The sequence below is a fragment of the Marmota monax genome, unplaced genomic scaffold (genome assembly GCF_021218885.2).
Source record: "Marmota monax isolate L192 unplaced genomic scaffold, Marmota_monax_Labrador192_F-V1.1 WCK01_AAM20220418_F8-fsc00033, whole genome shotgun sequence".
In the NCBI taxonomy this organism is placed as follows: domain Eukaryota; kingdom Metazoa; phylum Chordata; class Mammalia; order Rodentia; family Sciuridae; genus Marmota; species Marmota monax.
The window spans coordinates 12854401-12869722 of NW_026694282.1; the positions used below are offsets into that span (position 1 = coordinate 12854401).

The 15322-nt window shown below is 41.1% G+C and overlaps 1 protein-coding gene across 2 annotated transcripts in view; it reads right to left on the minus strand.

The window, feature by feature from the left end:
• The window catches only part of Mob3b (MOB kinase activator 3B), a 198688-nt gene that overhangs the window by 49211 nt on the left and 134155 nt on the right, over positions 1-15322 (minus strand). The window lies entirely within an intron of this gene.

A 15322-nucleotide genomic window follows, 5' to 3' on the forward strand; every position in this document is an offset into this window, starting at 1 on the left:
AAAGTTCTCATCTTTCCTGGGCTCAAAGGCATAATAGTATCCTTTGGGACTGTAGTTAAAATGTTTTCTAGTTCTCTGAAAAAGTTTCTAACTTATAAATCTATGGTTTGTATTTCACATAGGTGTTATAGAACACATTTTAAACAGCAGGTAAATGCCCAAATTTCTTTTTTTATTCTAAACATAAATATAATATTGTTAAAAAACTTGAAAATGATGTCAAGTATAAATATCATTATCATTCATAATCCCACCAGGAAATAGCTTCTGGAAATATTTTGGTGTTAACTTCTGTTCTTTTTGCTGTGTGTGTGTTTCTTTAAAACATAAGATTAGAATCATACTTTATATTCAGCCTGTATATTCCTTTCAGCACCTAAAATTCATTATAAGTATTAATTTTCCTTCCTTCCTTCCTTCCTTCCTTCCCTCCCTCCCCAAGGATTGAATCCAGGGGCACTTAACCACTGAGCCACATTCCCAGCCCTTTTATTTATTTCTTTTTTCATTTTTAAATTTGAGACAGGGTCTCACAAAATTGCTTAGGGCCTCATTAAGTTGCTGACGCTAGCTTTGAACTTCCCTCAGCCTCAGCCTCCTGAGTTGCTGGGATTACAGGTATATGTCACCATGATCGGCCTAAGAATTCTTTAAGAACTCATAAAACTTAACATCAAAACAAGTAATCCACTAAAAAAAAAATGGGCAAATAATCTGAACAGACAGGTCTCAAAAAAAGGAAAGAAAGAAATTCAAATGATTTGGTATGGTGTGACACACCTATAATCCCAATTATTTGGGAGCCTGAGATAGGAGGATTGCAAGCTCAAGTCCAGTCTGGGAAACTTAGTGAGACCCTGTCTCAAAATAAAAAGTAAAAAGGAGCTAGGATGTAGTTTAGTGGTAGAAGTCTGGGTTCAACCCCAAGTACCACCAAAAAAAAAAATGCTCAATATCTTTAGTTACCAGGGAAATGCAAATCAAAAGTACATTGAGATTCCACCTCATTTCAGTCAGAATGGTTATTATAGATGGCTATTCATATTATGTAGAAAAATGATAGAACTGGGCCCAGCATGGTGGTGCACACCTGTAATCCCAGCAGCTCAGGAGGCTGAGGCAGGAGGATCTCAGGTTCAAAGCCAGCCTCGGCAACTTAGCAAGGCTGTAAACAACCTAGCAAGACCCTCTCTCTAAATAAAAAAAATAAATAAAAAGGGCTGGGGATGTGGCTCAGTGATTAAGCATCCTGGTACCAACAACAAAAAAAAAAAAAAGGAGGAGGAGGAGGAAGAAGAGGAGGAGGAGGAGGAAGAATAAACAGAAGAAGAGGAAGAAGAAGAAGAAAAGGTAGATGGATGATGGACGTGGAAGAATCATGCTACATGAAATAAGTCAGACACAGAAAGATAAGTGTTACATGTTTTGCATGTTTTCTCACATATGGGAAAACTGAAAAGAGAGAGAGAGAGAGAGAGAGAGAGATACGAAGGTATAAAAGGGAGTATTAAGGAAGTAGAAGGGCAGTGGTAAGAGACAGAAGGGAAGGTGGAAATGATTAAAGCAAGATATATACATGTATGCAAATATCTCAGTGAAACCTATTGCTTTGCATAATTAGTATTTATTGTACTAGTAAAAAAGGACACAAGTATTCTTATTGTATATTTCTCCATTTAAGAAACACATTGTTGCTTTACAAATTCAAAAAAAATTAAAATTAAATCAATAAGGATGGGGAAGGTGGGGATTAAAGGCAGACTGAAACCAATGAACCCAAGCACGTTACAAATGAACATCAACCACATGAAAGCAGTCTGGGTGGTAGGAGGACTGCAAACAAATCCTGAAGTTATCTTAGGAGGTTTGTTTTTGTGATTGGAGCAAAGCAATTCTGAAATCATTTTGGATATACTATGAGAAGAGCAAATGACTATATGTACTAATGTTGCTGGGAGCCAGGGTTCTTATGTGGAAGGAAGGCAAGAAAGAATTGACGGGGATGGACAGGAATACTGAGGAGACTGTGTGACTTTAAAATACATAAAGCTGGCCGTCCTTATCCTTGGATTTCACACTCAACATTTGAGCAACCACAGATCAAAAATAAAGTTTTAAAAATTACTCCTTAATGAAAAATTAATAAGTATTCTTTGAACAATGAATCATGATAACCCATCACATAGATTCAATAACTATTAGGACAAAGTAATGTCTAGAAGACACTACTATCTTTGGCAGTTAGTCTTTGATGACTTTCCTTGACTAGACTCCTAGGAGTGGATTGTATCCCACGCTTTATTATTAAAAGTTCATTCACATTTTATATTATACTCCATGAAAGATCTGTTTGTTTTATAGAAAATATTAAAATTTCCCCAAATCCTGAATAAAATCAGGTAGCATTATTGATCTTGCTGTGTTCACACTCCCTGGCAAACCACTGAGCTCCCCAGCTGTGTGCACACCCCAGCTGGAGAAATACTAATATGGACTCAAAAGTCCTAAACAGCAGTTAGAGCAATCAGTACTCTTCCTTTGAGTACAACAGTGGTTCTCAACCCTAGCTGTGTGTTTGAGTTATCAGGGAAGTTAAAAAAAAAAAAAGAGAAGAAAACTGAAATGCAATGTCCTACACTAAAGCAACCGAGTCAGAAATTCCCCAGAACTTCCCTAGCCCAGAGCAGAGATCCTTAAAGTGTGGTCGCTGGACCAGCAACATCAGTAGTATCTGGGAACTAGTCAGAATACAGCACTGAGTCAAACACTTCTGGAATAGGGTCCAGCAACCTATCCTAAAATGTCCTCCAACAATCCAGATCCATGCTAAATTTAAAAATCATAGGCCTAGAATGTTCCTTTTTGTGTAATCCCGACTTAAGGAGACAGCCTTCTTAACCACGTAGTAAGATTGGTTGGAAATTCACAGAATCTGGTGCCAGACAGACTTGATTTCATGCCCTAGCCTGCTAGTTACTAGTCACGTGACCTTGGGTATGACATCCTCTCTGAGGCTCAGCTTTACCAGGTAAGGCATGGAGTATCTACTGCCTCGGGTTGTTGTGAAAATAAAATGAAAAATAAAATAGTGAAAGGTATTTTCCAATGTAGATGGAGCTTGCTAAGTTTTGGCTATTATGACACATCAGAGAGTCATTACCAGTGGCCTAGAGATCTTGAAGTAAGCTCTGGAGGTGGAGGAAGCCACTGGTCTAGAGATCTGAACATAGGAAACAGATGTTTTTATCCTGACTTCTCTGGACCTAAGCTTAAATTGAGATGACACCTGCCAGAGGCATACACAAATGACTCTTCTGGAACAGCTGTAAGTCATTCCCTTAGGTGCTGTCTCTAACCTGCGGAAGTGCTGGCAATACAAGGCTAGAGAGCTATGAGTGTTCACCTGGACCCCAAAACTGCCAAGGGTAAAGAAGGGAGAGAGCACCCTCCTAACACTTAGACCAGCATTCTCCAACGGGAGCCATGAGAAGCTCTGAGAAGGCTTGTTTAAACATAGACTGCTGGGCTGTACCACCAGGGTTTAAGTGGTTCTGGTAGTCGGGTGGGTTGGGGTGGGGGTCCAAGGATTTGCACTTTTAACAAGTTCTCAGATGATTCTCCTACCAACCTGACCATACTGACTATGCTGAACTGAAAACACTATCTGAGAGTTTATGAAACTGGAAGACAACTGAACTGAGACTATAATCAAAGCTTAAGAAGTGGAAGTTGGTTTGGGGAACTTTCACATTTCTTCTGTTAAATTCAAATTTCCTTTGACATGCTATTTAGATTTGCTCCAGAATAAATCTGGCTAGTTTACAGACAGGGTCGACAACATGTATATCGGAACTGCAGGTCCCATGGAGGTTGGTGGAGTGGGGTGACGGGGCAGGCTGGCTGCTCTGCCCTCATGGGTGGTAGGGAAAGAACTCAATCATTCACTAGCAGACCACCAGATCAGTTAGGACTTCCTCCCCACTCCCAAGAGGGTGACACGTATCAATCCTTTAGGATGTTAAGTGTCATCTAATCCTTCCTGCAATCCTATGATGTTTTACATGTATCCTCATTTTAGAGAAGTAGGAACTGATGCTCAGAGAGGAAACAGACTTTGGGAGGTCATATGCCTAATAATAGGGATCTTCAGATTGAAACATCAGATCTCAAAACCTTTGCATTTTGTCTTTCATACCCACACAATGGGAGAAGATTCCTTACTCCTACACTGAAATGACCAATGACTGAGGATGAACCAGGCACAGTTGGTGGGGACATCCTGCATCTGAGCTAGATCAGCTAACAAGGATAGACTCTGTACCTGTGCCTGAGTAAGCAGAGCGCAGCCCACCATGCTCTGATCTCAGCATCTGGACAAAATGACCAGGAGGGAGAGTTGGCTTGGACCCCATTCAGTGTCCTCAGGAATGTGGCCAGGATGACTACATCCCCTCCTAGTCCTAACTCCAAAGAAACACAGCCAGGGTTTAATCCAAGAACTCTAAGAATCAGAGGTTAGCTTGGCCAAATGATCATGCTGGTGAAGGATGAGAATTTGGTGTGTCAGAGACTGTTCACCTCCCTCTCCTATGGCTCACTCCTTGGATTTCTGGTGTATTCTCCCAGCCCTGGCTGGCCCTGATGCATTCCCTGGCACAGAACCACTCCTGGGGCAGTGGCAGAGTCTGGGCATGTGGCTGAAGTGTAAGGGGAGTTGAGGTCTTAGATAAGGAGGGTAGAATAAGACTGGAAGGATAGGAAGGATAGTCATTTGGAAGATGAAAGGGAGAAGAAAATAGCAAGCCACTTGTCCAGAGTCACAAAGCTAACAGGTGCTGGACTGGACTTTAAGGCCATTTCTTTCTGACTTCAACATTTGTCCTCTTTCTCCTACTTTTTCTTGCCTCCTTATTGCCCAAGGCAACCTCTTTATTCTTAGATCAATGTGAAAACAACCTTCCATATTGCCTGAAGGATCCACAAGGGGATGTCTCCAGTGATGGTAAGCTCTCCAGGAGGTGTTCAAGGAGAAGCCTGGAGACCACTCGCTGGGGCTGGAGAGAGGATTCAGACAAGAGAAGATGAGGTTACACACGACAACTGTCTGTGTTGCTTGTTAACAGAATTGATTCCCAGACTCCTTTCTGATTCACGTGTTCTTGGGGGCAGTTAGAAATATGGAATTTTATAAGGCATCGTCAGGGATTCGAATATGTTTTTATGAATCATTGTGCTTTCCTTTAACTCTGAAATACTGACTCTAGAGTGTTCATGTTGGTGATAACAATGTCAACAACACCTGTTATAAGTCCTGAGTGTTAACTCCAGGCCAGGACCAGCAAGTAGCTCATGAAGTCCCCACAATGACACCTACTGCCCTCCCCTAACCCCAGGCACTTTTCAAGAAGAGGACACAGGCAGAGGAAGAGTATGTTTCCTGCCCAAAGTCACAACACAAGGTACTAGAGGAGCCAGGCTGTGAGTACAAGCAGTCTGAAATGATCCAAAGCTATCAGGTCCAAGAAAGGTTCTGAATGAAAGCCAGCAGAACCTAACCTCCCAAATAACAAAAACTGTACCAGGAAAGTGAAATAGACTCTTAGGCTGTTTAGGGTGAATTATGCCATAATTATGTCGTAAGTTTTAAACAGACTTAGAGATGACTATGAGTTTAATTGTTGCCAAGCTCTCAAGGCATAAAGAATTTTATTTTAGAATGTGGTCTAAATGTATTGTATTTGTTTTTCAATTTAAACATTCCAGCATTATCTAAAGTGTACTCAGGTGATTCTTACTTCCATTTCTTCATTTAAAAATAAAACTTGCTGCCAGGTGAAGTAGAACACACCTGTAATCCCAGCTATTCAGGAAGCTGAGGAAGGAAAATCCCAAGCTTGAGGTCAGCCTGGATAATTTAGCAAGATCCTGTCTCAAAAAAGGGGTGGGGGTGGGGGGCAGGCGGTGTAGCTCAGTGGTAGAGCATCTTGGCCCCCAATCCTCAATACCATGAAAAAAACAAATAAAACAAAAAAAAAAATGCTCATTAAAAATGGTTTTATCCTCTCATGGAATTTTCAAAGTTTCATTAAGTTTATTGACACAATGGTTAAAACATTAACCCCAGTGAAACTCCTGATGTGTTAATTCAACAGAAACTCCCATGCCTTTCTGGGAAAAGCCGGGTCAATACCTGTACCTTACAAGATATGTCCCAGCCCTCACCCACCAGTGGGTCTGGAGGCCATACCAGGAGAGCAGCACTTTCTCAACCAAATGTGTTCTTATTTCCTCTCTCAGGGTGACTCTTAAAGTTCTAGATGGAACTAGAGCAAGCATGGAGAAAGACGAGAGATTTCTATATTATGAGGGCTAAAGCCAACAGTGACTTTCTCGGTTAAGTGCCTTATCAAATTAACGCTGTCACTAAAGTGGATTCTGGGCAAAATGGGGACTGGGGGAGGTGGTCCATCTCCTGACCCTCACCACACAGTGCAAATCTCCCTTGTGCCTGCTTTCAGCCCAAGGCTCTGAAACTATTCTAATTATTTAAGGTTATTTCTCTCTAAATATATATCTACTTAGGACTAAGTGAACTCCAAGGTTGTTTCAAAATCTGATGAGTAGGAAAAGAAGCCCCCCCCCCAAAAAAAAAAAAAAAATTAAGTCCAGGGGCTCTGTCAAAGTCACCCAGTTGTGTGGGACACCCTTTGCTTCAGACATCAGATCAATACTCTTTCAACATAAACTTTTCTGTCTCAAGCCCCAGGCTTCCCATAATACAGTAGGATCAACCTAATTATTCCCTGACTCACTCACCCAGAAACCAGAAAGGATGTGTTTTTTCAGAAGATCTGTGCCAACCCTCTCCTCTCTTCCCTCCACCCCCATGGCTTAAGGCAGAAAAAAAAAAAAAAAAAAAAAACACCTAATAAATCAAGGCACATTATAAGTTCCTCATGCTGACTCAGGTAAATGGCTCCTTGGTTCCTACCTGGGCTGAGTAAAGACAAAACCAAGAATTCCCGGAAACTTGACTTAGCAAGACATAATAAAAACCTAATAAATGCAAACTTGTAGTGAGATACTATGGCTCTCTGTGCCATGAAAGATGAAGGGATGTATGCAGGGGCCACTCATGGTGTTGCTACAGAGCAGAACTGGCAGAAACAGGGTGCTACCTGCAGTTCCTCCAAGGGAAGAGAAATGACCAAAACTTTTCTCCCCGTGTCCTATTCAAAGTCCCATAACACTATCATGAACTTCAAAACTTGGTGCTATGTGGTCTTTACAGGTGAAACATACAAATGACTAAGCAAATAAAAATGTACTAAGAAAGAAGATGTGGTGTGGGGGAGAATAAACCAGATAATAAGAAATAAGAGCTGCATAGGGGGAAAGGATGTAGAGAGAGAAGAAAATGTTCAGTACACACCTACCATGTGCTGGGCATGATACAGGCTTTTTATGTAAACTTTGACAACTCTACAAAGGAGGAATTATTAGTCTCATCTTCCAGGTAAACAAATTGAAGCTCATCCAGTAGACGGCAGAGTCATGGCTAAGACACCCAAGTCTCTGCCTCTGGAACAGAGATTAGCCTTAACTTTTAGTTAGCTTTTTTTGTTTGTATGTTTCTTATCCTGCAAACATGAAGAAACAAGCAGCCATCATTGACAAGAATGGTTTGCACGTACTCTAGCCTGAAGCTAAGACTTGGACCAGCAGCTGACCTCTGCTGGCATTGAGGATTAGCTCCATGGAAGGGACTGGGAAGACTGTTATTTCGGAACTCAATAGCTCAAACAATCCCAATCCATTTGTCTTAGCAACTCTGTGGCCTTATTGACTGATGAAAAATAGCTGGTCATTTGGCAGGCCAAATCACTCTCATTAAAATGATTGTTCTGCAGTGATTCTTATTCTTCCAGAGAAAACAGCAGTGGAGGCAAATTCACTTTAGATCTGGAACTTACACAGAGCAAAATTCTTTCCAGCATTTCCCTGGCACATCTGAGTATTGGACAGGATCATCCTTGTCCCTGAGGCCTGCCAAATGCCTTGTAGCCCAGGCCCCCCGCTGATCTGCCAGAAAGTAACATCAGCGACCAGGGCAAGTCCTTCTGTCTAAGTGGCATCTCCATATCCAGGGAGATGCTTGGGTGAGGATGAGGAGCTGAACCTGGTCCTTGACCAGCAGCCCCAGTCTACAGCCCCTCGGCTGGGATGCAGACAGTTTCTCCTAAGGCACATAGTTGTTAAACAGGACCCATCAAGAGGAAGCAGGGTGAGCTCCTGGGGACAACTAAGGGTGGAGATGGGCATTTATCCCTGGAAATTAGCATGAAGTCAAAACTGTTTAATTTCTGCTCCATAGTCCTGCAATGGGTCAGGAAGCAGGAGGACTAGGAAGGAGGAAAAGGAAGATCTTCAGAGGAAGTTTCTCCGAAGGTGTTTTCCAGTTGAGTCTTTTCCATGGGGTTTAATGTGCTCCCCTGAATCTTTATATTCAAATAACACTTTTTAAGAAACAAAGCAGGACACAAAAGAACCGTGCTGTTTCCCTAAGTCATATCAACCCAATCTAATATAATGAACACTTCAGAGGGTCAGGTCCTGTGCTAGGTAAGGTGAGATACAGTGGCAATAAGATACATAAGAAAGAAAGTAGGCCAGAATAGACCAGTGGTCTTAAAACTGTGTTCTGCTAGTTTTACATAGGCACCTAAGAGGCCTTCAAGTAATATGGGGGTGGTGAGGGGCTGACAGTGTGGGGTCCTTTTCCTGCCAACCTGCCCTCTCTCTCATTCTCTTTCCCCACCAACTTAAGCAGCTCTTTTGTTATCTATTCTGTGTTTTGCTTGTAGGAGAGCTGCTGGGAGGTTTAATTTATTGATGTCTGGAAAGCCTTTGGGAATTTTTGATGGTTTTCTGCTGGACTGGCCTGGGAGCAGGATTCTTATTAAGCATGCAAAGGCAGATGCCAATATTGATTGCCCTAATGGGTTCTGGCACAGGAAACACACTTAGAGTTCAGTGTTGGCTGAGTCCTTTCAAGTGAGCACAAGCACCAGTCAGGCCTGGCACTTACTCAAGCATCTGCTTGCTCCCTTTCACAGTTGCTTGTGGCAGCTGCTGGCATAAAACCCTGAGCACCCTGAGGTTTGGACACGTCTCATGCAAACAGCTTGGAGAAGGACACCTCCACACCTTGTGCATGGGAAATGAAGAAAGTTCTCAGATGCTTTCCCCTCAGACATGTCTAGGGGTGGTTTGCAACCTGGTGATATCTGCACCTGGATATCTGTACAGAAATGTGCAAGAGGCACAAGGAAAATTCATCCTGCTGTGGTGCTCAAAGGCAAAAGCATGTGGAAAGCACTAGGTGCCCAAGAACGGGTCCAAGGTTCGAGTCCTGGCCTATGACTGTCTTACTTGCGATCTTGGGCAAGTGACTCCTGTCATTATGCCTGTATTTTTTCATTTGTAAATCATGGGACTGTGACTGTTCTTATCTCATGGAATTTAGGGGTTAATGTCTCCACATAAAATAAGTGCATGGTAAGTGCCCCATACATTTTAGCCATTTTTAATATTATTGTTATTATTATCAACATATCCAAGAGGAACAACTCAACAAGATCAAAGGAAACGTCCCAATAACAGCAATAACTCATTTGAATACAACAGACACTAGTATGGCAATATGTAAATCAATGGATGTGTAACTGATGTGATTCTGCAATCTGTATATGGGGTAAAAATGGGAGTTCATAACCCACTTGAATCAAAGTGTGAAATATGATATATCAAGAACTATGTAATGTTTTGAACAACCAACAATAAAAATTAAAAAAATAAAAAAATAAATAAAAAAAAGGAAAAAAAAATAACTCATTTGATGATGTTGTTCTGGAAGCGACTCTTGTCAAGCCAAAAACTAAAGCACATTGAAGAAACTGCTTTGTTGATGGCAATTTTCTTTCTCTTCAAGAATGGCATGAAGAACTTCTTACATTTTTATCAGATGCTATAATGAATAAATCCAAGAAACTTCTCTCCTTACAGAAATTTACCAGATGGAAGCTTTTTTCAAAGGAATTTCAAAATCTATATATGTAGCACAACAGGGTCATGTGGAACTCTGTACTGGCCGTCAACACATTTTTTGATGGCCCTTATGGCTCAGGCAGCCTGAGTTCCACTGATATTTTATTAGCTACAGGAATTGCATTTTAGAGCAGGTTTTGAAGGAAAGCATCACAAGCTTATCTTTTCCAGGGGTTAAGGCAGCCATCAAAGTATCACCTTAGGGCTTTGTGTTATATCCCTCATCCAAGTACACACCTCTCTGTCATCTATCTGAGGAGTGTCACGAAAAATTGTGAGCTCTCATCCCCGCAAACCAGAGACTCTGCACACCTGTAATCTTACCGCTGCCTGCGGTTGCCACATGATACAAATATTTGTGTTGACTTCTCCATATGATCTGGAAATAGCAGCAAAATGTGGCAGAGTTGCTTCTGGGTTCCAAAAATAACAGTTACAAGTCACAATCACTGTGACTTAATTGAAGTCTTTGCCCTAAATGTGGCTCGCTAGAAAAGCTGAAGGTGGATGCCCTCTTTAAACAGAATGAAAGGAGAGAGATGAATGAATGAATGAATGAACAAATAAATTAATTAATTAAATGCCCATTTAAAATATCTTTGGTGGGAATCAACAATTTTTAAAATTCTACAGAAATTTTTTACTGAAAGGACTTTTAAATTTAGAAATATGAGTCAGGATTGTAGGTAATGAGTCTTAGCAAGAAGAAGATTTTACACACTCATACTCTCTCCCATCAGATGACTGCCCCTCCTTTGGAAACACAGAAGGTAAGACCCTATATCTTCTGTCATTTAACTAACTATCTGTGTGATCTTGGGTAAGTCACTGCACCTCAGTTTCCTCACTTTAAAATGGGGATGATAATAACAGTACCAAAGTCATAGCATTGTTGTGAGGATTCCATGAATTAACATGTTTGAAATGTTTGGATCTGTGTATGGCACACTGGCCTATATAAATGTTAACCACCACAACTACTGTTATACCATCATGATCTTCACCAGATTCTCCTGGTACATTCTTCCTCCTCCAAATGCCCTGAAGTTCCTTGTATCAGCAATATCGACGGGACCATTTTAAGGCTTTTAAGGCTAACGGGGTCCTCACCAGAAGGTCATTACAAAATCTCATTAATCAGTGACCTGGGTGGGCATTTCAAATGGATTGAAAGTCACCTTGGAAGACTGGGAGGCTGGCAGTGAAAACAATCACATTAAATGAGGAAGAGTTTGTCTTTTGGGCGAGAGGTACCACCAAAGGGTTGAAATGTCCTCTTAGGGACATACTTCTCAATTGTCCTCCTGCAAGGGATATTTGTAAAGTCTGGAGAAATTTTTTATGGCACATTTGGGAAGGGGTGTTATTGGCATCTGGAAGGCAGAGACCACAGATTCTTCTAAACATTTCACAATGCACAGGATAGTTCGACACTGCAAAGAATTATCCCATTCAAATGTCAATAGTGCCAAAGCTGAAAAGACTGTTAGGTAAACTTTGGTGCAAAAGCCCCCTGGATCCACAGATGCTTGGATATATTGTTAACTTCCAGCTGCTAAGAGCTAACCAAAGGTGCCTGGCCCAATTCTAAAATGGTGCACATGAGGTGCTACTCCTGTAGTGTAGCAGCAATTTATTTCAGATCAAAGACTTAAGATCGCAGTTGGTCCCCCCAAACCCATATAGTTCTCATTTTAGCACTGACCAGGAGACTATTTATTTCCTTCAATACTTTTAGTTCATGTACTAAAGCTTCTATACATTCTAGGCTCTGATCCTTCAGAGATGGTTTTTCCAATGTGACCTGTCTAAAAATATCCAATTTATTCTTTTCCTCTACCTCCTACGCATGCTCCTGCCCCAGTATTACCCATCTTAATAAATGCTTTGACCCTCTTTCTTGTTTCTCAAGGCAAAAACACAGACATGTAATATCCTCCACTTCCTGTTGCACACATCACATTAGATGTAGATCACATTGTCTCCACCTCCTAAATTCATCTTGAATGCTTCCTGTTTTCTCTGCAGCCATTGCCCTCTCCTGAACACTGTGGATAACTTCCTAAATCATCTCCTCACTTTTATTCTTGATAATTTCCAACTCATTCTCTACACAATGATCCAAGTCATTGTTTTAATAATAATAAATTAAAAGTTATCACTCTTGACTCCTTTGATGGCTTCACATTAATGCTTCAAAGGAAATTCAAACCTCTTATACTGGCTTGAAGAAGCCTTATAGTGGAGTTCTCAAACAGCTGCATCACCTGGAGCTTGTCAGAAATACAAATCTCATTCCACCTCACTCAAGTCAGAATGGCAATTATCAAGATTACAAGTAACAATAAATGTTGGCAAGGATGTTGTGGGGGAAAAGGTACACTCATACATTGCCGATGGGACTGCAAATTGGTGCAACCACTCTGGAAAGCAGTATGGAGATTCTTCAGAAAACTTGGAATGGAACCACCATTTGATCCAGTTATCCCACTCCTCGGTCTATACCCCCAAGGACTTAAAATCAGCATACTACAGTGACCATATCAATGTTGATAGCCACTCAATTCACAATAGGAAAGCTATGGAAACAACCTATGTGCCCTCCAGCAGATGAATGGATAAAGAAAATGTGGTATATATATTACTAAGTCACATAAAAGAATGACTTTGTGATTTTTGCAGGTAAATGGATGGATCTGGAAACTATCATGCTAAGTGAAATAAGCCAATCCCAAAAAACCAAAGGCCAAATGTTCTCTCTGATATGCAGATGTTAACACACAATAAAGGGTGAGAGGAAGAATAGAAGTTTAGTGGATTAGACAAAGGAGAATGTAAGGAAGGGGGGGGGATGGGAATAGGAAACAGTAGAATGAATTGGACATAATTTTTTATGTTCAAATATGAATCTACCATCAGTGAAACTCCACATCATGTATAACCACAAAAATGAATCCTAATTAGAATAAGTTATACTCCATGCATGTACAATATGTCAAAATACACTCTACTGTCATGTATATCTAAAAAAGAACAAATTTTTTAAAAAGGAATACAAATCTCAGCCTCCTCCCCAGACCTGCTGGGTCACCAACTCTAGGGGTGCAGCAGCAATCCATGTTTAACAAACTCTCTGTGTGCTTCTAATGTATACACAAATTTGAGAAGAGCTGCTTCATGTGCTCTGGTTCCTGGCTCCCCGTCCCTGATCAATTTGTTTCACTCTTTTTTTCTGATTACACACAGCCAGGCGGACCTCTTTCCAATTCCTTGAATATACCAAGTTCTTGTCTACTTCAGGTCCTCACACAGGCTGCTCTTACTGCTGGGGCACATTTCACATCTTTCTTCTCATGCTGCGGGTCCAACTGAGATGCTTCCCCTGACCCCTCTTTCGTGCTAGCTTTCCACCTTTGATTTTTCTGTAGCTGAAACCAATGGCTTTCTTCACACATTCCCATGATTCATTATATGCTATCTTTAGTTTCTAGTTTACTTGCTATTCTCTGGTTCCTTTATAGTCCATAGGGGTTGGTGGGTATTATGTGAGGTGTCCCCCAAAAGTTTCTGTTAATGCAGGAATATTCAGAGGTAAAACGATGGAGATTATGAGAGTTGTAACTAATCAGTCCACCCTAGTTTGAATGACTAAGTGGTAACAATAGGCAAGTGAAGAATGGCTAGAGGAGGTGGGTCACTGGGGCACACTCTAGAAGGGTGCATCTTCCCTGTGGCCCCTTCCCCATTTTTCTCCCTGCTTCCTGACCCTGCCATGAGCTAATCAGCCTTCCTATGTTGGGGCCTGTCCCCATGACGTGCTGCCTCACCTGGGGTCCAGAGTAATGGAGTCCAGCCATTCTGTGGACTGAGATCTCTGAAATTGTGAGCCCCAAATAAACATTCCCTTCTCTAAGTTGTTCTTGTTGGGTATTTTGGTCACAGTGATGGAAAAACTGACTAAAACAGTAGGCTAAGTCTGTATACAATGGATATACTACAGGGCTTAGTAGATAATAGGTGATCAATAAATAAACTCAAGAATGAATTGACAGTCTTAAGGCACTTCCAGGCAAGTGCAAAAAGAGAAAATACATGGCATGGTGCTCCAGCTCTCAACCTTGACGGAGACAGACATCATTACTTGATTTCCACAGTCGTCATGGCCTAGAAATTTTTCAAGCATTAATTTAAAAAAAAAAGGTAAAAAGTTTAGAAATTACTTAAAATGGAAGTGGAAGTGATGAGTACATTAATTTCCTAAAATCATACTTTAAAAGTCTAATTGCTATTTTTTTCTGTGTGTGTGTATGTGTGCCATGTACTGCTAACATTTCATAATCATTAGTTCCCACACAGGGTAATTGACAGAGCGGGGATCTGAAGCCATTTGCCTGAGCTCATCCTTGAATCCTTTCACTACAGTGAGAAAAACAGATGATAGTTAGATACTGATAGGGGAGCACTTCACCCAATTCAAGGTGTCAGAGGGTGCTGTAGTCTGAATGTGTGTCCCCTCAAAATTATTATGTTGATATCTTACCCTCCAAGATGATGGTATAGTAGATGGAGTCTTTGGGGGTGATTAGAAAGTGATTTTGGAGGTGATTTGTGAGGGAGGAGTCCTCAGAAATGGGATTAGTGTCCTTATAGAAGAGACCCCAGAGAGCTCTCTCCCCACTTTCATCATGAGGACACAGGAAGAAATTGGCAGTCTGCAACCTGGAAGACATCCTTTACCAGAACCGACCATATCGGCACCCTGATTGTGGACTTCCAATGTCCAGAACTGTGAGAAACAAATTTGTGTTATTTATATAAGCCACCCAGTCTATGGGATTTTGTTATAGCATCCTGAATGAACTAAGCCAGAGGAAATCCTGGAGCTCTAAGGCTTGAGTTAGTCAAGCAAAGAAGTTCAGAAGCAGAAGCATGAGCCTTTTACTTAAAAAAGATATCTTAGTTGGAAAGAGGAAAGCTTCGGTAAAATGCACCACATTCACAGGTGGATGTTTGACTGAGTATGTTCTATTCAGAAGTAATGTTGCTACCTGCCTGTCACCTTAGCACATTTTTCACTGAAAATGTTTTTTTTTTTTAATATTGGCAGCATATCTGATCTTAGTAAAGTTTATTTATGTAAGTGAACAGTAGGATGGGGTGCAAAGTGCTTAGAGGGTCTTCTGGAGAAGGGGCACAGCTTTTCAAGTTATTCTTG